Here is a 27,374-nt window from a genome sequence, read left to right as displayed (position 1 = left end):
CACTTAAGAACCTCAGAAATTGCTTGTATGGTGTTAAGAATCTTAACATTTATACAGACCACCAGCCATTAACCTTTTCGGTATCGGACAAAAACCCGAATGATGATGAACACAACGCGAACATAATTTATAAACCCGGAAAGGAGAATTTGGTAGCAAACGCTCTGTCTCGCCAAAATGTCAATGCACTAGAGGACTCAGTGGACTCGGATGTCGCCACCATCCACAGCGAAGAATCCCTCACGTATACCATTGAAGCCACAGAAAAACCGGTGAACTGTTTCCGGAACCAAATTATTTTGGAAGAAGGAACAATTCCCCATCAGAAGACGCTTATTTTGTTTAAAACAAAAACTCGTCACACACTACTTTTCTCTGATCGCAGCACATTATTGCAAAGCAATAAAGATGCAGTAAATGCTGACGTAGTCAACGCAATTCATTGCGAGCTACCCATACTGGCATTCATCCAACACGGATTAGTTGCGGCATTCCCTTCCTCCACCTTTAGATATTGCAGGAACTTGGTAACAGATATTGTAAACCCAACGGAACAGAGGGAAATTGCGACAACCGAACATAATCGCGCGCACAGAGCAGCGCAAGAAAATGCGAAACAAATACTTAGGGACTACTTTTTTCCAAAAATGGGTCACTTAACTTCAGAAATAGCTGCAAACTGTAGAATTTGTACTATGAGTACAAGAAAACAGGAAATAGGGAAAACCCCAATACCTTCGTTCGCCGGAGAAATGTTGCATATAGATGTTTACTCCACTGCCGGTAAATATTTTCTAACCTGCATCGATAAGTTTTCCAAGTGTGCAGTAGTACAACCTATACGGTCTCGCGGTCGAGCGGTTCCACGGCACTCTTGGGGATATAGCACGCTCGTATAAATTGGAAACACAGGTAGAGGACACTGTCGAAAACATTCTCCTTGCAACTATAAAGTACAACAGGTCAATCCATTCGGTGACAAACGAGAGACCCATAGACATAATTCACGCAGCCTCCAAAGATAGTACAGTTCAGACAAAGAAAAAAATTGCGTCAGCACAGCAAAAGACACTTGACCAAATGAATATAAAAAGGGTCTATAAGTCGTATCTGGTAGGCGATCGGGTTTGGATAAAAAACAATAAACGATTAGGAATTAAACTATCACCCCTATTCACAGAGGGTATAGTGGAAGCAGACCTAGGTACGACGGTTCTTATTAAAGGAAATGTATGGTCCATAAGGTCAATCTTAAATAGGCTTTTGACATTTGAAAAATCATGAAAACTGTTTTTTACTAATTACATTTTTTTTAGGTTATATCTTCTCAGTTTAATAATAGCAACCATGACCTTGACCGAAGAGACATTGAGACTCAACGACTACTCCCACGAGGACTACATACCTATAGTTGACGGAGACGTATCAATCTGGGACTCGTACACTTACTTGGGACACACGACGAACTTGACATCTTTCGAAACTTACATTGACGAGACATGGAAATTAATAGACAAACTACCCAAAGATCATATGAGACAGGTATTGAAAACGGACGTACAGCACATAGCCACCTTAATAACTTCCTTGACCGTTCATCACCGACAAGCACGTAGCATTAACATGATGGTAGTGCCCTTAAGGCAATTGCAGGAACCCCAGATTTTGATGCCTTCAAACAAAATCAGTTAATAGAGTCCGAAAGCAAGCAGATAGAGATCAACACTAAATTCCAAACAAGACTCAATGACGTTTCAAGGGCCATCAATAACATTTTGAAACCAGATGCAAGGGTCGAACATTTTTATGCAACTATTTCGGCAAAGAATAGAATGATAATTACTAACCTTGAGGACTTAATCCTCACTGTTATACTCGCAAAAATAAATTTAATCAGCCCCCTTATACTAGACAGCATCGACATTAAAGAATTATTAAATGAACAACTCACCAATATTAGTATAACCGGTCTCCCATATAAAGGCTTTTCAAAATTCTGAATTATTGTACTTTCTGATCAAATATCCCAAACCTCTGTTAAGCTGTAAAAAATACATATTCTTCCCGTCCAGCATAATAACGTAACATTAGATCTAGAAGAGGGTATTACGGTGGCCGACTGCGGAACAAGGACCTTCGCTGTACGTGACTGCGCTGCTACTGTGAGCACCACTTTCTGCAGAAGACTACAAAATACTTCATGCGCGCAACAACTGGTATCTGGAACCGTCGCACACTGTGCCACACGCCCCGGTCACCTGGCGCCCGTGATAGTAATCGGAGAGGTCATTGCAGTAATAAACAACGCGACCATGAATGTAGTGGACAGCACTGGACACAAACAAATAATCGCGGGAACCTTCCTCGCGATTACGTCTCACTAACGTGAACCACCGAGGCATCCTGAAGAAGAAACCTGCTGTATCCACGTCAACCGTGGTCAACGTCACCCTTTTCAGAGAACATCTAACCTCCCATTCCTACATGACCTTACCATGAAGAGTCTCCGCCATATCGGGGATCTTAGAACAGGATTATCTTCACGATCATATGGCGGCTTGGCACTCATCGCCCTATTCCTACTCCTCCTGGGCACCTGGAAATTGTACCAGCGCAGAATGAGAAAGAAGAAACCCGAAGACGCGTTTCAAACTAGTAGGGGAGGAGTTAACACGTGCAAGCTTAAGTTTGCTGACAACGCTGTTACGCCGGATGCCGTCGTGACAAAGTTGCAGCCGAAACCAGAGACTCGCACGCGTAAGCTGCCGGACCGCCCGTTGCAGACGCTGACTCAACATTCAGCCGACTTTCCAGCGGCAGCGGCGGCTTCGTGGTCCGACGGAACTGGCCCTAAGTTCCAGTTTTAATTTTGTTCTCCAATTGTCAAGTACAATAAATAAAAACAAATAAAGTTACCTTGCCGAGATATAATAAATAAATCAAATAAAGATTCCTTACTTAAAATAAACGGTCTTGTTAATTTGCTGTCCCTAGAAAGCTGCGAGTCTTTAGCTGTCGGCTGTACTGTCTACGTGGGCAGAGGATCGACCTCTATGTCCAATAGGCCACGATGAAATGCAGTCTTCTTGTAATCACAAGCGCTGGTAGGAGCGGAAGGTATTGCCAAACAGATTCTTGGAGCTTTACTTGGCAGCTCGGTGTGTAAAGGAAATTAAGCAGACGCTGAGCTTGCATATTGAAATTTGTTGTTCTAGATTTGGACATTATTGTTATTAACTCTTCACCTTCTAATTTATGCTTGTCCCCATGCTGTCTCTAGAATGGGAATACTGTTGAACTGAGGTAGCTGATGTTGTGCCTCAATAAAAGATCGCTCTGAGGTTGATGGTGCTAGTATAGCGGTTTCCATTTCCGTGTAGGTCCAAGATGGAAGGTTATGCTACTCTTTCTTTGAAGAGTAATGGCAAAAAGAGTTTGCAGGGTTATGCTGTTGACCGTTGAATGGGCATTTATGTGCCTCAGCTTTCCAGTATTATTTATTATATATGCAACGCTTCCAGTGTTCCGAGCGATAGAACATAAAGTAATTATTTTTCCTTAGCAGTAAACTGCACAAGAATCAATAGAATGATTCCATCGTTAACTTCTTCTTTTTTGGAAACTTGGTCGGCATTGCTAAAACTACATAGCGCATTCTTTTCTTGCACTAACTTTCAAATACAATTTCCATTTCTTACATTATTCCACCCTGACCCTAACCAATTTAATGATTGGAATTTAATGGTTTTGGAATGCGTGAAAAGTTGTGATTATATTTCATAGTGATATATATAATGGACTCCGTTTAGTATGTTCATGTTAAATATTTAAAGTGGTGTCAATGACAAGTCAATGACTTGGTATAAATTGGTCGTTGGTTATTGTTAGTATCTGTGCGTTATTGTAGTCCGTAAGACTCATACTTCCACCGACATCATTTGTAATTCATAGTAATATCCTGAAAAAAAATATTATATTTTGATTATTTCCTGATTCAGTTATTATTGTGGTGTGCTTGATTTCCTTAACTGGTTTCTTTCTATATTTGACGGAAAGCCTAATCTAGTGTTCCTTTTTTTTGTACTTTCTTTTTATGATTTGTAAGGTATAATTTCTATTTGTTTTTAAGTCTTTCAATGTTATCTTGTCTGGCTGTTATGTAATGGTCTGTCGTTACTTTCCTGCCGAAGAATACTTCTAATGATATCTTATTTGTAACAGAATAAAATTATGGTTATACTTCTAAACAACGCTTTCTAAAAGATCCTTGAAATTTCTATTTATGCCAACTTTCTTTAGGCATCTCATTATTTGTGGGAAATAATACGTTTCTGACTATTGTTTCGATATTCTAGAACGTTTCGATGTGCTCTCCTATGTTCTTGAGAATTTTTTCTTTCTATCGGTTTTGTCTGTCAAGTCTTCTACCCTGGACTGGTAAGCTTTGATTCCCTTAAAGTGGCTTCGGTAGATTGTTTTATTTTTTTTCATTATATCTTCAGTCATGTCAATGCCGTTAATTACTGAAGGGTTGAGAGGTTTTTTTAGTTCTGCTATTATTTTGTCTGTAGTGTATTCGTGCCTGTATTTTTCTTGACTTTGGAAGGTAGAAAATGGAATGGTAAACCTGTAGTCGGATTTGTCTGATTTGTAGAAGAATATTTTGTTTTTAAAAACATTTATTGGGGCTTTAAAACTATTGATTATCTTGGATAAAATATACAGCGTTATGTAAGATTACGGATTTATCTGATGTAAAGGTATTTCTAAGAGCGCGTCTGCCATAACATTTCCTTTTCCTGGTTTGTAGAATATCTCATATTCATATTCCTCTAGATAAGACTTCCATCTCATTGAATGTATTAAAGGCCGATGATTTATAAAGACCTTAATCTTTGCTTTACCGTATAGCTTATTTCTGAGGGACTTAGTGCCCAAATTAAGGCTAGCGAAATCTGGGTAACTGAGAACTATTTCTTTTTAGTCATCTTAAAAGGGTCTAGAGCTTCATTGTCTAGGGAAATTACTTTTTTTGGTGACATTCTCTCGGACACGTGTCAATTTTCCCCTCTTAAAAGTAATGTTAGGGAATTTGCAAAGTTGGCATAATTTTGTATAAACCTTCTCTAACTGTAGTCATAGGAAGGATCTCAGATCCCTCAAAGTTTAAGGGCAGGAATAATTTTCCATCGTTCCCACTTTAATCGGGGTTGTTTTTATTCCCCTATCAAAGACAACAAATCCAAGGAATTCGTCGTTGTTTTTCATAAATTCACATTTGTCCAACTGATATTTCATGTTAGCGTTCTGAAGAGTTTGAAAAATGTTGGCAAAGTTCTCAATGTGCGTATCATCATCCTTACTAAATGTGATATAAGTAAAAATTATTTTCCCAATATGTTCTCGAAGTATGTAATCCAATCCGCGTTAGAAAATTGAGGGCGAAAAATAAACTCATATTTTCCGTTATTTACGTAGAATGCGTCACTATTTCACTTGTCACTATTTCTGAAAAAGATTTGATATAAGCCAACTTTTTTTTGAGCTTGGCATATTGCGTATCGGACACGTTGGATGTTCTCGGAATAATTGTCTTGACTGCATCGAATTAACCTTTTTTTTAGAGTCATAATATTTTTGCTGATTTCTGCAGTTTCTGCGTTACTTTCTTCGTCGCGAGCCAAGTCACACATCGTCGATCCGGAGCTTTGTTCGTCGGCTTATTTCTCTGTTTCTCCAAATGCTGAGCGGGCTTTGCCGAGACGACTCGAGACATCATCATCCACTCCTTCACTATTGGATATTATGGTGCCAAGGTATGGGAAACTGTTGACGAACGCGATTGGGTTCCCATGTATGATGATGTTTTCTTGGTTGGAGTGGTTGAATCGCATAGCTTTTATTTTTGCTACGTTTATCTCGAGTCCAACGCTGCTAGCTATCCTGACGAGGTTATCACTTTTACTCTGTACATCGCCAAGTCTATGAGAGATAAGACAGATGTCGTCTGCATAGTCCAAGTCCTCAAGGTGTCTGGTGAGGCTCCACGCAATTCTGCGCTTGGACGAGCATACTTCGCTCATTAACTCGACGACCACGATGTTGAAGAGTAGAGGTGATAGAGGGCACCCTTCCCGAATTCCGGTGCTCGTCTGGAAAGGTTCACTTGTTTTTCCGTTGTGCAGTACCGCCAATTTGGCATCGTCATACATTGATTTGATGATTACGATGAGGTTCGCAGGTACTCCTTTCCTTGCAAGTGATCCCCATATTGCTGCCATTTCAACTGAATCGAACGCCTTCTTGAAGTCGATGAACAGGAGGTAAAGCGGGGCTCTCCATTCCACAGCTTGCTCGGTAATTATGCGTAGTGTGTTTGCCTGATCTACGCAACTCCTGTATGGTCTGAAGCCTGCCTGTTCGTCTCGGATTTGGCTCGATTTTTTCCTGGAGGCGTTCGTGCAGTGTAGCTAGGGCTTTATAGCTCGTGTTGAGCAGTGTTATCCCTCTCCAGTCGTTGCAGTCGCTGAGGTCGCCTTTCTTGGGGAGCTTTACGATGATTCCGCTTCTCCAGGAGTCAGGTAAGTCTCGCCTTCCCATATCCGTGCGAAGTGTGGATGCAGCGTATCAGCCATCAGCTGAGTGTCAACATGAAGCAGTTCGGCTGGTATGTTGTCCTCGTCGGCTGCCCTGTTGCGCTTTAGCTTTTTTATTGCATTCACAATCTCTCTTACATGCGGGGGTGTAGAGGGTATCCTGGTATTCCCACTTGGTGGCGCAATGTTTCTATAATCCATAGCCACGATTGGTGATGTGGTGTGGCTAATTCCCATGAAGTGTTGGCGCCATCTCTAGATTTGTGCATCAACATTGGATAAGAGGTTGCCTTCTAGGTCTCTGACTGGCTGGTTCCGTCTGTGGTGGGTTCCGGCAATCCGTGCAATCTGCTGGTATAACGAGCGCATGTTGTTCTCGCCGGCTGCTCGTTCTGCGTCTGTCGCAAGTCTATCCAGTAGCGGTCGTTTGTTCTTTCTAGCCGCTCTTTTCACAGCTCCGTACAGTTCGCGATATTCTTCACGATTCTGTGTGAGCTGGTCCGCCAGAGGCTTCAGATTGTTCCTCCTTCTAATCAGGTCCCAGGTCCCTTCAGATATCCAGTCTGCTCTTCCACGTTGTTGCAGCCCAATTATCCTGGAATATGATCGTTACTTCGTCGGAGATATCCCCGGAATACAGATTACAGGACGTAAATACAGTTCTGTGCTCTCCTCCGACAAGATGAAACCTTGGTGCACTACTATTCCTGAGCTAGATGTGTCTGATGACGTAGATGACCGAATCGAGGACGATCCGAATGCAGGATTGGCCGAGCTGTCACACTCCAATTAAAACTCAACCTGGTGGCATCCTTATAAGTCCCATATGTATACATTCGGTGTTGAAAAATATAAAAAGGGAATGCCATGAGAGAGTCGAAATAGAACCGATAGAAGCGGACGTGATTGCAACGAGCGGCAAAAACGTAACATCGACTAAAATTTATTCTTACCTTACTCCGTGTATAATCTCCTTTATTTGATAAATTAATTAAAGAATACCTAATACTATAGCATTTCGATTCTTTCACATAGTTAGTCGCGCTACCCACTCGCTTATTTCCTAACAAAACTGAAAGCTTACACACATAGGCATCGCGAATCTTATTTCTTGGTGTGTATGTGACATACGTTTTATGTGACGCATACACACACACAAAAATAATTGTTAGATTTTTCTCCCAGCCAAGGGGTGGGCTTAGACCAGGGTAACAGGTCGCTTAGCCATGGTCGCTCTAGCTGTTAAAAAAACATCGTTGATTTGCACTTACAGTTGTTCGGAAGCTTAGGAACACGGAGGAAGATGACTCAGTTTTAAAGCGTCTAGCTGTCCGCAGACGACAACAGAGGAATAGGAAGTAGAGAGAGTTGTGTGTAGAGTATAACATAGTGCTGCCCGAGTCAGTGCACATCAAACGCATAGGACTAGCAGGTGCATTTGCAGGTGCAATGATAGGAATAGACAAAGGGGCACAACAAATTTCATTGGGACTACTTAATTTTGCTATTATTTGAATAGGATTACTGAGCGTTTATCTTTCAGAAGAGAAGCTCAGGCCACGGGTAATAGTGAAAGGCATAGGCCCAACAAAAACGGAAGACTAGAAGCGCCAGCCGCTTGGACTGCAGACAGCGAAGCTTATGTCTGACCACGGCAAACGTTTCAGGTTGTTGTTATTGCTGATTAGCAATAAACAACACTCTTCAGTTTTTTTTTATTTCGGTTTTCTTCTTAAACCTTTTGCTTGCATATAATTTTAATTGCTAGCATTAGTATGCTTGCTGGTCCGACTTTTGTTATTGATTTTGATTTATTTATAAAACTAAAAACATTTATTGGAAGAAACTTCAGATCTTCAAATCGAAGTCTGAATCTTGTTGTGGAACGCGATCTCAGAGTTCGGAACTTGGATAGATATTTTTATCTTTTTATTTTTTTTTGGAACGCTTATCTTAGTTATAGTTTTTTAGGAGTTGTATTTTTTCGGTTTTATTATTATTTATTTTTTTCGTTTTTGTGACTTGTTACGATAGAAATTATGGAGACAGAAGCTTGGGGGTAAACAAAATGCATTCTCTGCGACAAGACCTCGCTACCGGATCAAGTAAGTCGTGCAATATGTGGACATGAATGGATGGACACTCTGATCAAGTCAAAGGGCAGTTGTCCTGGTTGCAAGACTTGGGGAGCCTCCGCTAAGCAGAACACCGCAGCTTCAGGAAAGCAATCGGTTAACAGCATTGACGCAGAAGCGATCAGCAACATTGTAGCGCAATAAATAAAGGCGCGGCAGAATGATATGCAGATACAGAACAGATAATGGGCAAATAATTCAGGCAAATTTCGCGGCACAGATACAGGAGCCACCAAGATCAGCCGAATCTGTTTAAAACTTTGTAGGTCCGCCTGAATTAGGGGATATTGGGCTCTCGGATAGACCCGTTTCAGCCTTTACAAACTTAGATTTAAGCAGCCGTCCGGATAAGGTCGGACAGATCATCAACAGCTGGATGCTGCGATTCAATGGGGCTCAAGACAGTCTTGGTGTGGATAATTTCTTATATCAAGTGGAGGCGTTCTTCCGGGAGACCCTCAATTCCCGATTTGATTTGGTCTGCGGCAACGCTAGCGTGCTTTTCGATGGGAAGGCACGAGAATTTTATTGGCGTTTTCACAAAGAATCCGATAGTTCGCGGTGGTATTTGCTTACAGAAGCTTTACGCAAGCAGTGGATCTAAGTAAGTCAATTAGCGACCGGAAGCAGAAAGAAGAAGAGAGCTTTGACTGTTTCTATGATGCCATTGCGCAGATAACGGACTGTCTAGAGGTTCCAATTCCGGAAAAAGATCTTATAGAAACTCTTCGCCGGAACTCACGTCCGGAAATTAGGCATAAGCTTTTAAACTTAAGCATAGATTCCGTCCAAAAGCTTCGTGATATCTGTCGGCGCAGGGGGGGAGGACGTTAAACGTACTTATGGATACCAAAAGCCAGCTCCTTTTCGAAAGCAGGTTTCCGAGCTAGTGAAGAAGTATTTGTCGGATGTTGCAGCGGAGTTTTCTGACGCCGATCAAGTAGCCGAGGTAGATGATTTTCCAACGAACCAAGTTGCAGGCAGTTATTGATTAATTTCCTTCTTTCGCTGTTTTGGGTTTGGGAAAAACAGGCATGGTTTTCCATTCTATAGATGTTGGGAAAGCCAAGCCCGTAAAACAGAGATACTTTCCCGTTTCGCTAGCTGTTGAGAAGTTACTCGTCGAAAAAAAAAGCGTATCCTTTGCCACAAATAAATGCTATATTGAGACGTCTATCTAAAGCCAATTTTATTTCTAGCCTGGATCTCAAAGATGCCTATTGGCATCCAATAGATTCGCAGTCGCGCGAGAAAACCGCATTCACGATTTCTGGCAAGCCATTATATCAGTACAATATGATGCCTTTCGGTTTAACGAATGCGTCGTAGACAATGACTAGGCTGATGGATAAAGTTAGACCGGCTGAACTTAGAAATGATGTTTTTGTGTATCTGGATGATCTCCTGATCGTCTCATCCCGCTTCGAGGGTCACGTAAGGGTTCTGAGCACTGTTTCTAGTCACATAAGAACTGCTGGTTTGACATTAAACGTGGAGAAGAGCAAATTTTGCATGAAAAATTTTAAATATTTAGGCCATATTGTTTGCAAAATTAAAGGAGATGCTTTGTTCTGCAACAGTTCTTCGTAGCCCAAATTTCAGCCAGTCATTTTACATTCACTGCGATGCCAGCAACTCCGGAGTGGGAGGAGTGTTAGTGCCGAAGTCTAAAAGTGGCTAAGAATGCCCAACTGAATGGCATATTCAGCAAATCCTTCTCTAAGTTTTGACTGACCGTTTAAAACATTTAGAAAGATGGCAGCAGGCATCTCGATGCCAACAAAACATTGAATAAACAGTACTTTTAAATGAGCGCAAGCTTGCGACAGTCACAGTGATGCACTTCCTTCAAGGGCCGTGCCTAATGCAATAACTAACCCGCTGCCTTTGATCACGTTGTCGGCAAATATAAAAATATATCAAATTTAAAAGGATGGCAACAGGCATCTCGCTGCCAACAAAACATTGAATAAACAGTACTTTTAAATGAGCGCAAATGGTGCCAGAAAAGCATACTTGCGACTGCCACAGTGATGCACAGGCCTTCTAGCGCCGTGCATAATGCAATTACTAAGCCGCTGCCCTTGATCACGTTGTCGGCAAATATGAGATCTACTGTTGTACAGCAGGCTGAACCTCACCTCACACGCAATCGGGGTTAAATTTAAAGGAAAAATTTGGATCTCAGTATACACTGTGCAGCGTAGTCACCGCCTGAATGTTAAAAGGAAATGGCTTTTGTTATTCGAATGCTTGGTAGATCCGACAAGAATGATGGTGGCGTATGATTACGTTGGACAATCATCGTATGTAGTTGTAGACCAGATTTTTTATAGGATTACAATTGCAATTACAAATAGTGTATAAATTGGAAAAAGATGGTTTATTATTTTCCAGAAACATGTGATATTCCTAAGCCGTTTGTAGGCAAAGAATTCCCAAGAATTTCGGTTCCATTTCCTTGAACGAGTATGTCCTACAAAGTATGACTTTAGGTCTGGTCCGGATTCGACACAAAAGCAAACGATCCTAGTGTATGTAATAAGCTCAACCTTAATGTTCACCTCACCCCCAAGAATGGTGCGCTAAACGTGCCCAATATTACCGTACAGAGCTTTTATGTTATGCTTTTATATTTTCGACAATTCGTTACCAAGGAATACAACGATTTGCGGCTACCCACATTTGGCGATAAAATTTGACTATATCAGCTAAAAAGCCGAATTTAAACATTCTGAAACGTATATAAATTGGGAATAAGTGTTGGCTCATGCAGCCGCAAAAACTGTGCAGTAGACTAATCTTATACTCGTAATATTGTAAGCCGAAGTAGTCAGTAGTAGGAGTGGCGATGCCCATAGTGCAAACCGCTGTTCTCGCATAAATTTATCTGTACGGCATTCATTCCTTCTTCTCTTGTTATCTACCTACATTTAGCTTGGGCGCAGCATTCGTCTGTCTGTCCCGCCAATGTCACTTCTTCGTTTTTCGGCATAGACTTAACTTGTGCATTCGTTATAGTTCTTGGTCGGCCCTAGCTGCCAGTATAATTAACAAAATAAACTGTATCGGAAAAAAGACAAAACTTTCTTCGGCTGCTACAACAGCTATTGAAAAAGCTCAATAGCTTAACAGTTGGTGACCCCGACGTGATTGTGTTAATTTTCATGCATTAATTAATGCACATATCCCGTTTACATAAATATTATATATTAAAAAGCAATCGGTTGGACAAGTGAGTGGCGATTTCGGTGATAGTGGCTGTGTTTAAGCGAGCTAGCATTGTAACATACATACATATTTATATATATATGTCGGGGCGAAAATAATGTGTATGCGCTTAGTCGCTATTTAATTCTTCTCCATGTTCCTTGTGCTGTTATGCGTGTTCCTATTCATTGTCAATGTGTGAGGATGAGTAGATGAATTATCTATAAACAGGACTCTGCTAGAATGAGAGCGTTATAGCTGTTGCTGAACGTGGCCACTTGCGCTACTTGAATTAGAGTGAGAAAGAAACATAATGAAAAGGGAATGTCAAAAATTGGGAAGACAAATAGCAGGTCTGTACGAAACGACACATTAACCGTTGAGAAGCCAAAGTAGACGCAAGTGGACTCGTTAAACGCGCGCAGCTTTACAAATTGAGTAGTGAAAAAATCATTATGAGTAACGCTGATATGAACGTACGAACGGACGACGAGGCTCCTGGCATCAATAACCCGACATCAAAAGTGGGATCTGTGCCCCATCCTGCATTTTCTAAGGAGCAGTGGCGTGCAGTGGTCGAAATGCAAAATCGGAATTTGTCCGAACTCGTAAAAATCATGCAAGTGACGCCGGCACGCGAGCAGTAACCTAGCTATGAAGTTAAGCTACCCAAATTTAACCCTGAAGCTGCATGCGTTGAGGCAGCAAAGTGGTGTTCAACAACCGATATAATTCTGTCTGAGCACCCCCTTCAAGGAAGTAAATTGATCATGGCACTTAGCAACTGTATGGAGGGAAGTGGATCTCAGTGGCTCACACAAATTTCGTACCATGGTATGACTTGGCGAGAGTTTCAGGAATTATTTCTACAGCGCTTTGAAACCGAAGAAACGCCGGCCGCTACGTTTTTTAATTTTCTCAACAGCCGCCCGAGTGGCGCCGAATGTTACGCGGTATATGCAAGTCGGTTGGTGACGACGCTGACTACGAAGTGGCGAAATATGGGAATAGAAGAAATTGCCGTTACAACTGTTCTGGCGCATATGGCAAACATTGATAGTCGTTTGCAACGCGTTCTCTTCACATCCAATGTGAGCACCAGAAGTAAGCTACAGGCGGAGCTAAAAGCGTTTACGTTCGAGAAGAAGCGACATGCTCGAGATGACAACCTTGGACCTAATCAGAAGAACCATAAGGCATCGCCGGTTATATGTCACTTCTGTTCAAAGCCGGGACATCGAATTGCTGAATGCCAAAGTAAAATGCGACAAGATAGAGAGACGAAACCGCAGCGTGAAAAATCAAATTTGAGGTTACTATTAACGAAAACACTATGGAAATATTGAGGAGTGATATTCCGATAGGGCGAGAGATACTCAAACAAGGCTTTTATGTAATTTTGACATCCGATAATTTTAAAGTAGTAAAATCAAAAACTGTTAATAATTGTTCCGTTGCTGAGCGATCGTTTACCTTGTCCGATATCGACACCGAATTAGTCGACAATGAGAAAGCTAAATTAATCGAGCTACTTGAAAATCACTCGACTTCATTTACCAATTGGATACCTCATACCCGAGTAAATACAGGTGAAATGAAAATCCGTTTAATTGATCCAACTAAAACTGTCCAGCGCCGACCTTACAGACTTAGCCTCGAAGAAAGAGAAGTAGTGCGTATGCAAGTCAGCGAATTGATAAGGTGTAATATTGTTCGCCCAAGTTGTTCTCCCTTTGCTAGCCCCATGTTGCTCGTCAAAAAGAAGAATGGCACCGACCGTTTGTGTGTCGATTTTAGAGAGCTTAATTCAAACACGATTTCGGATAAATACCCCTACCGCTTATTAGCGATCAAATTGCTAGACTTAGCGGAACAAAATATTTCACATGCTTAGATATGGCAAGTGGCTTCCACCAAATACCGATTCACCCTGAATCCGTGGAATATACTGCATTTGTGACCCCAGACGGTCAATTTGAATTTCTTACAATGCCTTTTGGCCTCAAAAATGCGTTATCTGTTTTCCAGCGCGCAGTCATAAATGCACTTGGTGACCTTGCTTATTCTTTTGTAATAGTTTACATGGACATTATAATGGTTGTATCGCCAACCAAGGAATTGGCTTTGGAAAGACTTACAACTGTTTTGGATGTTCTTACAAAGGCTGGTTTTACCTTAAATCTTGCTAAATGTAGTTTACTCAAAACAACGGTCCAGTATTTGGGTTATGAAGTGCGAGCTGGGGAGATTCGCCCGAATGTGCGAAAGATAGCTTCATTAAGCTCTTTGCCTCCTCCTCAAACTGTCTCCGGCGTTAGACAATTCATTGGCCTGGCAAACTTTCGCAGATTCGTTCCTGGATTTTCACAACTTTTGAATCCTTTGTATTCACTTTCGTCTGGTAACGGCAAGATTACATGGAGCGCCGAGCTAGAAAAAATCAGAATCAAAGTTGTGACGATCCTCACAAATGAGACTGTTCTGGTCATTTTCGACCCGCAATATCCTATAAAGTTGCACACTGATGCAAGTGCCTGTGGATATGGAGCGATACTTTTACACCGTATAGAAAGTAAACCCCATGTAATCGAGTACTTCAGCAATACAACTACCTCTGTTGAATATAGATATCACTCTTACGAGCTGGAAACCTTGGCAGTAGTAAAAGCCGTTAAACATTTTCGCCATTACATAATTGTCCGTGAGTTCGTTGTCTATACCGACTACAATTCATTAAAAGCTTCTCGCACAAAAGTAGATTTAACCCCCAGAGTTCACCGCTGGTGGGCCTACTTACAATCGTTTAATTTTGAAATTCAATATAGAGAGGGTAAACGTATGGCTCATGTCGATTTCCTATCAAGAAATCCTTTACCATCCGAACACATTCTGCCAATGAACAAGATTCCCGAAAAACGAGTAAATCTGTCCGAAATTTCAAGTACTTGGCTTCTTGCTGAGCAACGATTAGACCCCGAGATAACAGAAATTGTTAACAAATTGGAGTCAGATGAGTTGGCCGAAAACCTAGCCAAAACGTATGATCTCCGAAAAGGCGTATTATATCGCAAGGTCCAAAGACTAGGTAGAACAATTTTTTTACCAGTTGTAGCCAGAGCATTCAAATGGTCAGTAATTAACCAGGTACACGAGTCAATAATGCATTTAGGATGGCAAAAGACACTTGATAAAGTATATCAGTATTATTGGTTCGCTAAAATGAACAAGTATGTCCGGAAATTTGTTTCAAACTGTATTACTTGTCGGTCCGTGAAATCATCGTCTGGGAAGGTTCATGCGGAACTTCACTCTATTCCGAAGACAAGTATGTCGTGGAACACCATTCACATAGATATAACGGGAAAATTAACTGGCAAGAGCGATATGAAGGAATATCTTATTGTTCAGATCGATTTATACAAAGTTTGTTTATCTATATTACACCTTGAAGATAGATGCCGAAAGCTGTGTCAACGCTATGAAATCTTCCGCATCCTTATTGGGAGTACCAGATCGCGTTATCGCCGACCAGGGCAGATTTTTCGCTAGCTCCAAGTTTTCAGAGTTTTGCACATCACAGAAAGTTTAACTTCTCTTGATTGCTACGGGAATGAGCCGCGCAAATGGGCAAGTGGGACGGGTCATGAGCATACTGAAAAATTTGCTGTCAGTGGTAGAATCAAGTCAACGATCGTGGCAGGATGCACTTGGCGAAGTCCAACTTGCACTGAATTGTACAATTTCTCGTGCCACTGAGGCAAGTCCGTTGGAGATGTTATTGGAAAACAGGCTCGACCCCTTGGGTTAGTTCCCGAATGTGAAATAGATTTGGCAACTGTTAGAGCGCAGGCGACAGAAAATATGAATTCCTTAGCGTCTTACGACAAATCCAGATTTGATAGCAGTAAGGCAGCCGTTGACAAATACCACGTAAGTTACTATGTGCTATGTATGTTATATCCGAAATTCAAAGGTCCGTTTTTGGTAACTGAAGTATTAGAGGGTGACAGGTATACGCTAAAGTCGTTGACGAGTAACCGATTGTTCAAGTATTGTCATGAAGATTTACGAAAAATGCCGGATGCGGAAATGCCTAATGAGTTAAACGAGGATATAAAGAAATAGCTGAAATATAGAAATAGTGGAATGAAGAGAAAATCCCGCCAATGAATTCTTTTGTGAACGAGAGATATCCGTCTAGGTGAGACGATGAATTGCGAGTTATCTGTCTATGTGAGACGATGAATTGTGAGTTATCCGTCGAGGTGAGACGATGAATAAGTAATAAAGAGTTATCCGTCTAGCGAGACGAAGAGATATCTGTGTCACTTGTTGCTTGTAACAAGAGAGATCCGTCCAGGAGAGACGATGAGTTTGCATAGAATAAATAATCAAGTGGCTGCATTCCTGGAGCAGCGATGTAGGACTTTGGAGGCCATGGATTGCACCATGGTCTCTAGATGGTCCGCCTTCCTCGGAGCCACATGTTCCAGTGTCTTCAAGCTCCCACACTGAGCCTTCTGCCCCGCTTTCCATTTCTTCTACTCTAATTGCCCAGGATCTCGGTAGTGACCTTGTGCTGCTAGCCACTGCAACCGTTCTAGTGCAGTATCGGTAGGGACTGTTCCTTCCCTGCAGGGCCTTGTTAGATTCTGGCTCTCAACTGCACTTGGTCACCTATCGGTTTGCAAATCAACTGCAACTTAAGAGGTCGAGGTCGTGTAGCTCCGTCACTGGAATCGGGGATTCCAATTTCGAGACTGATGGATTCTCGGTAGGAATTGCGATGCGGTCTGCCACTTTGAATTTCCCAACGAGCATAACAGCAGTTATCCCTCCCAATATCACGGATCGCTAGCCAAGCTTTAATGTGCCCAATCATTGGGGACTGGAAGATTCCAGAAAACGTGCAGCGCGCCGACCCGGAATTTCATAAAGCTCAGCGTGTTGACCTGTTAATAGGAGCTAGCCTGAGCTTCTGTGCGTAGGTCAGATAAAGTTGTTGCCAGGACTGCCACTGCTGCAGAAAACTCGTCTGGGCTGGGTTGTGTCTGGAGGCTGCGCGCGCCCGTGCGGTAGCGCCTTAATAGCGTCACGCGTTCCTTCTCTAGCCAGCGAGGAAAACAGCATTGATTTTGGACTTGATTCGCTTCTGCAGCGCTTTTGGGAGTTAGAAAATTGTCCCGGCCCAATAGGTTAAGCCACGAAGGAGGAGCTAGATTGCGAGGCCAACTTTGTTAAAAATTACACACGATTGCCAGCTGGCGATTACTCGGTATGCTTGCCGCTAGAACTCCATTTGGATTCCTTAGGAGATCCTTAGGAGCACCCTGGCATGAAGGAATATCGTCATCTGAGACATATGTCGCCTGTGCCTGCTTCTGAGGTCAGCTCGTGTCGATATTTTTTGCCACATCACTGCGTCATGAAGGAAGATAGCTCTGCAACCAAGCTTCGCGTTGTCTTTGACAGATTAACGATGTATTAATGCCTGGCCCGGTCATCCAGCCCAAGCTATTTCACATCCTAATTCGATTTCGCTCACACCCAGTTGGCGTTACAGGAGACATATGTAAAATGTACCGATGTGTAAGGGTCTCGCAAAAAGATAGATATTTGCAGTGCATTGTATGGAGGGACTCCCCGATCGATGACCTCCAAGTATACAAACCCGACACAGTCAGTTACGGTACCAAACCAGCCTCCTTCATGTCCGAGGAGCTATGCAGCAGTTATCAATCGATAAGCAGGCAGCGTTTACCGTTGGGTCAGAAATCCTTCGGCGTGATTTTTACGTGGATGATCTTATCTCCGGCTCCGGCACCGTAAAGGATGCTATCAACGTAACGCAACAGACGGCTGGTATTCTTGCGAAGGGCAAGCTCAAGCTAAGGAAATGGGGCTCTAACATTCCGCTTGTGCTGGAGGGTGTGCCCGAAGCTTGAGGATGGTAGCGATTTCACCAAAACTTTAGGTCTCGCTTGGGATCCCGCCTCCGACCAGCTATTGTTTTCGTTCTCTGCCTTTCAGACGCAATTGAGACTCTGCAGGCGCTCTGTTTTGTCTGCGATTGCTAAATTTTACGATCCTCTCGGCCTGATCGGTCCTGTAATCACAAGGTGTAAAATCTTTTTGCAGCAGTTCTGCAAGGAAAAGCTGTCCTGGAATGAAGGCCTCCCTGAAGCTCATAACACGAAATGGCTTGATATATGTCGCAGGTTTGAAATGATTAGTCATGTTATTTTCCCTCGGTTCGTGTTTAGCTCAGAGCCTGGCCTTGAGGTGCATGGTTTTTGTGATGCAAGCATTGATGCCTATGGAGCCTGCGTTTATGTGGTTTCTAAAGGGGAACAAAGTTTTAGCCAATTGCTTTGTTCGAAGTCGCGCATAGCTCCGTTCAAGACCATAACAGTACCAAAGCTGGAGCTTTGTGGTGCGGATCTTTTGGCTAAAATCATGAGCGAAATAGTTGGCTTGAAAGTATTTAAAGGACGCTACTATTGTTGGTGCGACTCGACGGTGGCACTTTCCTGGATCCGAGATGAGCCCGTCGTAATTTGTGGCAAATTGGATTGCTGCCATTCGGGAGCTGACACATGTCACGGCTTGGCGTTATGTTCAAACAGCGTTAAATCCGGCTGACATCTTATCCAGACGATCCCTCCCGTCTGAGCTCAGCGAGCTGTCACTCCGGGCGCATGACCCGCCTATCTTATGGAGCCTGAAAAATATTGGCCACCAGCTGTATGTCCTGAGAAACCGGTGCTTGAACTTCACTGCAACGAGTGTTTGCATACATTTACAAATTTTGTAATGGAATTCGTGATCCTGGGCTCACTCACACATTCAAGAGAGTACTCAGATGATGCTGCGTTTGGTGCAGCGTGCGCAGATATGGGAGGACATGTCCCTAAAAACGCTGGGAAGAGTTTAGTTCCATATCCTTGCTTTCCTGAACCTATTTAAACTTCTTAGTGTAGGCGGTCGTCTCCGGAATTCGTCATTGGACTTTGATGGTCGCGACCCGAAAATCCTTCCAAGGTCCCATCCGGTGACTGGCAATTATTTCGAATTACCATGAAACCAATCTTTATGCCGGACCTCGAGCTCTGCTGGGTGCAATTCGATTCCAATATTGGCCAAATGGGGGGGAGGAAGACGGTTACCAAGGCCGTGAATAGATGCATCAGATGTTTTCGGATTAAGCCGCGACTGATAGAGCACATAATGGCGGACCTTCCCAAGAAGCGCTTGGAATGATCTCACGCCGAGAATCAGAATTTTTGCCTTTCGGAGACGATAGACTGGCGGTTCATCCCTTCACGGTCACCCCATTTCGGTGGACTTTGGGAAGTGGCGGTGAAAACGGCCAAGCATCATTACTACCGCGCTGTGGGTACGGCGGGTCTGACCTTCGACGAGCTGAGGACGCTGGTGTGCCTCATCTCGGCAGTTATTAACTCCAGACCTTTATATCCCATTTCAGAGATCCCTGCCGATCTGGACGTTCTCACTCCGGCGCATTTTCGCAATGGTGGTCCGCCTTCGTCGTTTGACGAGCCAGAGGTAACGGGCCTTAACTATAATCGGCTTGATTCTTGGCAGCAAATCTTTTGGTCGCGAAGGAAGAATACTTGACGTTGCTCCAGCAGCGCTCCAAGTGGCACACCCCAAAGCCTGGCGTAGCCGTGGACAACGTCGTTCTTGATAAGGACGAGAATCTACCTCCAATGAGATGGCCTTTGGCGAGAGTCATGCAGTTGATTCCTGGCAGAGACAGCGTCGCTCGAGTTGCAGAATTGAGGACCGCGTCTGGAGTAATAAGGCGGGCAGTAAACAAGCTGTGTCTGCTTTCCCTTGAGGACTCTGTTGAAAACGATGCTTCCAACGGGGGGAGGATGTTGGGTCATGCAGCCGCAAAAACTGTGCAGTAGACTAATCTTATACTCGCCGCTGATCTCGCATTAATTTATCTGTACGGCGCTCATTTCTTCTTCCCTTGTTATCTACCTACATTAAGCTTGGGCGCAGCATTCTGCTGTCTGTCCCGCCAATGTCACTTATTCGTTTTTCGGGAAAGACTTAACTTGTGGATTCGTTATAGCTCTTGGTCGGCCTCAGTATATTTAACAAAATAAACTGTATCGGAAAAAAGACAAAACTTTCTTCGGCTACTTATTTCTTGCAACAGCTATTGAAAAAGCTCAATAGCTAAACAGTGAATTTGTAGTGAATTGATTATACGAGTTGGTGTGGCAAGTTAAAGCATGGTTTCTTCTCAATGTCTTCCGGCAATAGCTCTCTCGCGTGAAGATCGGGATCCTCCTTCATGAGGCGTCCAGCACCCCATCAATCTCTGCTCGACTTAAAAGAAGTTACGATTTGGAAATAACGAAAAAGCGATGATACTACCCTGGCTGTCGAACATCTTTTGTCCGGTGAACACGGTGAGCAAAAGCGCCAACGAATAATAGCCAGAGTCTGCTATAGCTATGCATACAGTTATATAATTGTCGTTAGTCCCGAGTAATCGGGTCACGTCAACAGAATCAACGCAACTAAAAAAATGTTAGGAAGTGTGGTATGAAATGAAATGTACCATATAATCCTATTAGTTTGGTCTGCTGCATCCTCGTACAATCTCCGTAGCTCGCTCCGTCACTTCGTATTTGCAACAAAGTCAAAGGTAAATTTACACAAATCAGCTGTTTCTCTACAAAAATTTAATTTTAATTAGTAAAACTTTTAAATTTCTCTCAAATGGTCTTTTCATGAATCCTACGCCCAGAAAAATGTTTTTATATTATTTCATTTTTTTATATTTTGTTAGTCCGGTAAACTTCTTTCGATTTTCCAAAAATCTTTTTGAAACGTCTACTATAACGCCCACAAAACGCAAAAAACTGTCAGTGTTGAAATGTCTTCTTCGTACTGCCACTAGCTGAGTAACGGGTATCACAGGGTCGGGGATCTCGACTCTCTCTTGTTTCTTTTTGTAGGTGTGGATAATTTGAATGTTTTCTGCGGTCAATACAATTGGGTGTTTAGGATATTAAGTTTTTTTAAGTTACGATTTGGCAAAAATCTTTATTTTCTTTTTCATTCATACCCTGCATTGTCTTATTAATGTTTTTTTTTTCTATTTTGAGTAATAGTATTATGCAAGTGGGTTTCTGTTATGTGTTTCTAATATTAATTCTTTCTGCATAATTTTTCTGTCAAGTTTTCCTTTTTATGTTGTGAGAATTTGATGTTAATAAATCCCAATTGTTCTGGATAAATTCGCTGTTATTTTCTATTGTATCTTCTGTTCAAAAAAATTCCAGAGAGGGGATTAAATATTTTGTTTAACATTTCAATAATATTGTTATGTGTTTATGAATGATAGGGAACGAAACACTTAATTTGTACTTTAATTAATTTGTATTTAATTTGTTTAAATTCATTTGTATTTTATTTTTTTTATGAGCTATTTTAGCTTTGCTCATAATAAATCGTCTGCAGCACCAGGGTAAATCCAAGGAAGTACCTTAATACCTTCACGTTGTTGTGAAGGGGGTAGTTAGCTAAGCTATAATACAATAACATTTTAATATATCCAAGTTGGGCAAGATCCATAACCATATTCAATTTTCTATAATCTATTTCGTTATGCGTTTCCTTATATTTAAGGGATCTAATTTTTTTCGATCTATTCACATTGGTGAGTTTATTGACCTTCTAGAGTCTTAATTTATTATATTCTATGCGTTCCTTAATTTCTCTCTATATTTAATTTTGGATGGTAAATGGTAAAATTCGGTAAATGTCGGTATTTGTTTGTTTTAAGTTTTAAGTTATATGCTTCTTGTTTTTATTTTCGCAAATATGTTTAAGTATTTCTGAATAAGTTGTAAAGAATGATTGTTACAGTAAAACTGACTTCTTGATAAATTAAAGTACTACAACTTTTAAAATACCCATGTGTTCCAAGTTTTAATACATTATGATCTAAAACAGCTGACTTACTTTTTATTACTTTTAATTAATTTGCTGAATGCTGCTATGACAGATATCATACATTATATATGTATATAAGTAAACTCAAGTTAACGCCGCTACGGCGAGCTTGAGAAATAAGAAGGCAACGGCGTTCTGCAATGTAAGCTTTATGCCGGATGTCGTTACGTAGCCGGCAGACACTGCTTATTTTACGTGGCCGCTACGAATATGAAACCGCAACAATGTGTTTCGTTTTCATTTTAGCTCCTAATTTGAATTCCCATATTTGCATAATCCGTTCTTTTCTACATTCGTTAGGAGCAGCACCTGCTCTGCTCAATAAAGAGAATATCAAAGGTTACTCCGTGAAAGGCCGTCAGTCGGGTGATGGACAAGGGGAATAACGTGTAGTTTCAAGCTTGCTAGAAGAACGCGCCGTAATTGTCCATACACCCGGAAGTGCGACTATACTCTCCACGCGAGGGCGGCTGGAAACAGGTCCCCTGACAAGGTTATGTCCCTGCCAGAGGATGCTGGCAAATGGTAGTCGGGCGTCCCGGGCCCAACTAAGGTGTTATTCGACCCGTGCCGAGAGTCAGCCTGACTGAGTTCAGTCTCAAACGGAGAGCTCAGGGTAGCTGGCAACTGTTCTAAGAAGCCTTACCCGGGCGTCGCGGACCCTCCTTTTCTCCGTAACTCGTGCGAATCACATGGAGTCAACAAAAATAAAAAGGAGTCAGGATTTCCCAAAAAACCTACCCAAACGGCAGTGACGACTGAGTCTGGCCGTACAAACTTCAAGGCAGCGAAGTTGGCGAATGAGCCCACCTGCCTGGACAACACCGCAGGATCGGGTTCGGGTGAACCCCGCCTCAAATCTGAGGCGACTGAGTGCAAGCCGCCCAAAGCCGTCGCTATGGGAACATCTCCAGACCCTAGTGCCATGATGCCCCCTTCAGGCGCAGCCAAGGACGGCCAGCACTCAGTGGCAACCGATAACGGCAAACACACCTACGCAGAGAAACGATCTGCAGGTCAAATCCTACGCAGCCAGGAGAGATCAAAAACGGCTCCTTCGGCTGAGTGGATGAAGAAGGTGGAATGGGCTATATCCGTTTTGCAAAACTTCGGCAAGGAAGCCCCCAAACCACCCAAGCCCACAGAGGCCTCACCTAAGAGGGAGCGCTCCCAGGGCGTTCCCTCCGACCCCTCGGCAAAGCGGCAACGCGTACAGCCAGGGCGATCCTTTGCGGAGATCGCGAAAAACCGCATTCTCCTGGGTGTGGTCGATAAAAACGACCCGAGTGGCAGGATTCCACGATTCCAGGATTAGGGACTAAGGAATATAAGCTTCTAACAACTCCCAGCGAAGGTAAAATAAGAGCCTGTATTCTAGCCAAAAAGCACCTTAGCATTTTTTTGCTCCATAATTACAGCGATGCAGACAACGCGGCAGCCACCGTGGAGAGTCAGCCATCTCCATTCCGAGTGCTGTCATTATACATAGCCTACGAAAGGCATTAACCGCCGGATGAACTGGTTAGGAGACTGGTAGAAGACAGTGAAAAGCAAAACATAGGCCTACAAATAGGCTGTGATGCTAACGCCCACCATACATAATGGGAAAGTACAAACACAACGACCGCCCACCATACATAATGGGAAAGTACAGACACAAACGACCGCCCACCATACATAATGGGAAAGTACAGACACAAACGACCGCGGTGAGTCTCTTTTTAACTTTATCTTTAATTCAAATCTCTTCATATGTAATAAAGGTAATGACCCCACCTTTATCATTAAGAACCGAAAAGAGGTAATAGACCTAACTCTCGTCTCTAAACCACTATTAGAGACAGTAACTCACTGGAGGGTGCTAGATAAGCACTTTTTCTCGGACCACAGGTATATAGAAACGACCCTCACAATCAACCCCTACAAACCAGCAGTTTTCACAAACCCAAGGAAAATAGACTGGCAAAAATAAAAAAATATTTTAAGGGAAAAAATCCCAACGGATCCCCCTCCATACCCACAAACAATCTCTAGTCTAAACGAACTAGTTTCAATTTTCACAGAAACCTGCAACTATGCACTAAAAAAGGCCTGCCCCAACAGCAAGCCCAAAAGAAAAAGAAAACCTCCCTGGTGGTCAGCAGAACTGTCCCCCCTCCGAATAGACTGCAGAACCCTTTTGAACAGGGTCAAGGCAGGAAATGAGGAGGCCCTATGGACCGCCTACAAGAGAGCCCTTGCAAAATATAATACAAAAAAGCCATCAGGAAAGCAAAGCGATCCTCGTGGCATTCCTTCTGCTCAGAAATTGAAAACACAACTGAAGCAGCCAGACTTAGAAAAATACTATCCAAATCGGCCACAACCCTAGGCTTCCTTAAAAGAGCAGATGGCTCCTGGACCAGCACGAGTGAGGAATCTCTGGAGATACTTCTAGATACTCACTTCCCAGGAAACAGCCAAAACGCTCTCACTCCCCAACAAACAAACGCCACACTAGCAAGTATCGAACTGTGCATAGACCCAAAGGTTCTCTATTGGGCCATACACAGCTTTAAAACATACAAATCTGCAGGTACAGACAAAATCATACCCGCACAAATCCAGCATGCGGGAAATATAGCCATCAACTGGCTTTTTGATATTTTTAAAAGGTCCCTACTTCTGGGACACCTAGCACAATCGCGTCTTCCAGGCTGAAGTGGCAGCAATAAGGGAGGCCCTAAAACACTTAAAATCACTAAAGCCGGAAGGCTCACATGAAATCATTTTCAGTGCAAGCCAATGAGCTATCAAATCGATTGGCTCAATCTCAAGCCACTCAAAAACAGTATCAAATTGCCGCTCATCTTTACACGAGATGACACAACAATTCGTAATCAGCCTTATATGGGTACATGGACTCAGGGACATAGAAGGCAACTCCATCGCAGATGAACTAGCTCGAGAGGGCGCTACCGCGCCACTCCTGCAAGAGATGGAGGGCACGAGTATGCCTTTAGCCACATGTAAACAAACAGACAATATGGGAAAATATCACACACAGGCGCCTAACACGCCAAATATGGCCAAAAATAAGCTCAAAGAGAACGTCAAAACTTTTAAGATTGACCAGAACAAACCTCAGCACTGCTATGGGAGTCATCACAGGGCACTGGTTGATAGGCACCCATGCCAGAAGGTAAATGCCCCGTATAATGATTTCTGCCGTAGCTGTAGGGTCGAAGAAATGGAAGAAACGGTAGAGCATGCCACTGTCCAGCACTGCAAGCGAAAAGACTTGCTCAATTAGGAAGCAGATTCCTGATAGACACGTCCGACCTGTCCGACACCGATCCACATTGGATACAAAAATTCACCAGCGCCTATGGCTGGGGAAACTGCTAACTTCACACGAACCGCTACGGGCAAAAGGGGAAAACATTCACGGTATCACAATGGGCCTCTAATGGTCTAAGTGCGTCGGATAACCGACGGCCGGTAAAACCTAACCTAACCTACTTCGTGAAGTATTTATTGTGAAGCCACCGGCTTGCAAAAGTGACGTATAATTCAAAACACAACATACCAGGAAACTGGTTAATAGGCGCCCAACTTGCGGTATTTGACAGTGTATTAGTCATTTCCCACGAACTAAAAAAACACAATTAACTACAAGTGAATCAAACTCAGCCACGTCAACAAGGCTGTAGTGACAAACATAAGTGGTAACAGAAAAAACAAGTGCCACTGTTGCTTACAACAGAACAATCAGACAAGTGGCTGCTGCTGACCTACGTCAACACAGGCGGCACAGCGACGCCGTCATTAACCTCGTCTCTTGAGTGCAGTTGGCTTAGCTCAAATTTAATTTCACGTTACACCGAAGCCGCTGGAGCTCTTTGGCAGAGACAACGCAGCTCACAACAGCAGACACCAACTGCAGATTAGAACACCACACTGCATCAAAAGATGTAAGTGGGCTTTCTTTAAACTGTTCTTAAACATGCGAATTAAAAATAAGTATAAGAGTAAAGTTTTTGCAAGTGTCTTTACTAAGATGGAATTAAACAGTAAAAAGTTTTAACACAGTAGTGGTAAATTAGGTTGACGAAAACTAAAAAACTATTGGCAGCAAGAATAATTAAAATAAAAACATTTGACCAATAATTATCAAATTATCATTAAATGCACGCGCGCACAAATTTTTCCGTCTGCCTTTGTCTCGTTCGTTTTGTTTTATCGTTCAACGCAATACGATCGGTGGAATTTTGCAGCCTTGTTGCCTCCATCCTCAAGCGTTGTGTTAGAGGTTTCTTTGCTTATATTAGGAGCATATGAATTAACCCTTCCGTCGCTATAGAACCCCCTGCCGTCGGTCTAGTGATTTGGACTCTACCGTACACGCCATTATCAGGCGGTGATAATTATAAGGAATAAAATCAGGGGGGCTGCGGATGTTCTTCTGTCCTCTTTCGGCACAGTAATTAACTTTGATGCGATCATAAATCGCCTCGACTTCACATACAGTTCACCTAATCAAGCAATAGATAGGCACGCTGAGACAAGGCAGCATGCCTCTACTGCAATATTACGATGAAGTCGGCAAAAAACTTACTTTGTTGATTAATATGTAAAGTCAACATGTCATATGAGCCGGTCCTAGCAAAGGGCCTCAGTTCCGCAAAGATGCACTACGTGTGTTTATTTCGGGACTCAAGCGTAATTTCACAGATGTACTATTCTCAGCAAAGCCAAGGGACTTGCCGGCAGCTCTGGCGCTCGCGCAAGAGGTAGAATCGAACCATGAAAGATTTGCGTTTGCTGCCAGCTTCGCGAGGAGCGTGGAGGAAAAAAGACACATGGCAATTTCCCAGCAGTGGGTCAAGCTACCCCAACAAGCAGAAGCCCAGGCAAGCGGGTCCAAGAACCCACATTTTAGTAGGCAGCACAAGCAGCAAGGCCAATATGGCCAGCGAAACGCCAAGCAGCAAATTCGGGCCAGTGCTCCAGAACCAATCAAGGTTGACTCTTCGCTGTCAAAGTTTAGACAGCCCATCGAGGCCTCCGTTGGCATCAGCAAGCGATCGACCATGCCCGATCGGTATAGTGGTAAGAGCAAGCAACAAAGGGTCAATCATGTAACCCAAAATGCTAGAACTCGTACGCCGTACAGTTCTAAGTCGATACTGAAAGTTATTCTGACGCCCTTAATTTTTTAGGGTAAAATCCCTGCTACCCGTCATCAGACGAAGAGTAGCGGGGCTGAATATGAGCTTCCTTATCGACAGCGGGACGTCCAAAAATTACATCCGACCACACAAGGGGTTGCGTGGCGTCCGTATGGTTAACTCGCCATTCAGCTTGCGATCGATCCATGGCTCAACCACCGTCACACAAAAATGCTTTGTTTCGTTGTTCAACGTAAATGCATCATTTTTTATTCTACCAGACT

General features: G+C 42.9%; 1 protein-coding gene and 1 pseudogene across 1 annotated transcript in view; one reads left to right on the top strand and one right to left on the bottom strand.

The window, feature by feature from the left end:
- LOC26536189 overlaps positions 1–27,374 on the bottom strand; it is a 46,987-nt gene that overhangs the window by 5,401 nt on the left and 14,212 nt on the right. The window lies entirely within an intron of this gene.
- On the top strand, positions 12,000–13,287 carry LOC120320506 (annotated as a pseudogene).

This window comes from Drosophila yakuba, chromosome 2L (assembly GCF_016746365.2).
Source record: "Drosophila yakuba strain Tai18E2 chromosome 2L, Prin_Dyak_Tai18E2_2.1, whole genome shotgun sequence".
In the NCBI taxonomy this organism is placed as follows: Eukaryota; Metazoa; Arthropoda; class Insecta; order Diptera; family Drosophilidae; genus Drosophila; species Drosophila yakuba.
Note: the sequence above shows the minus strand (reverse complement) of the source record. Positions and strands in the feature narration are given on the sequence as shown.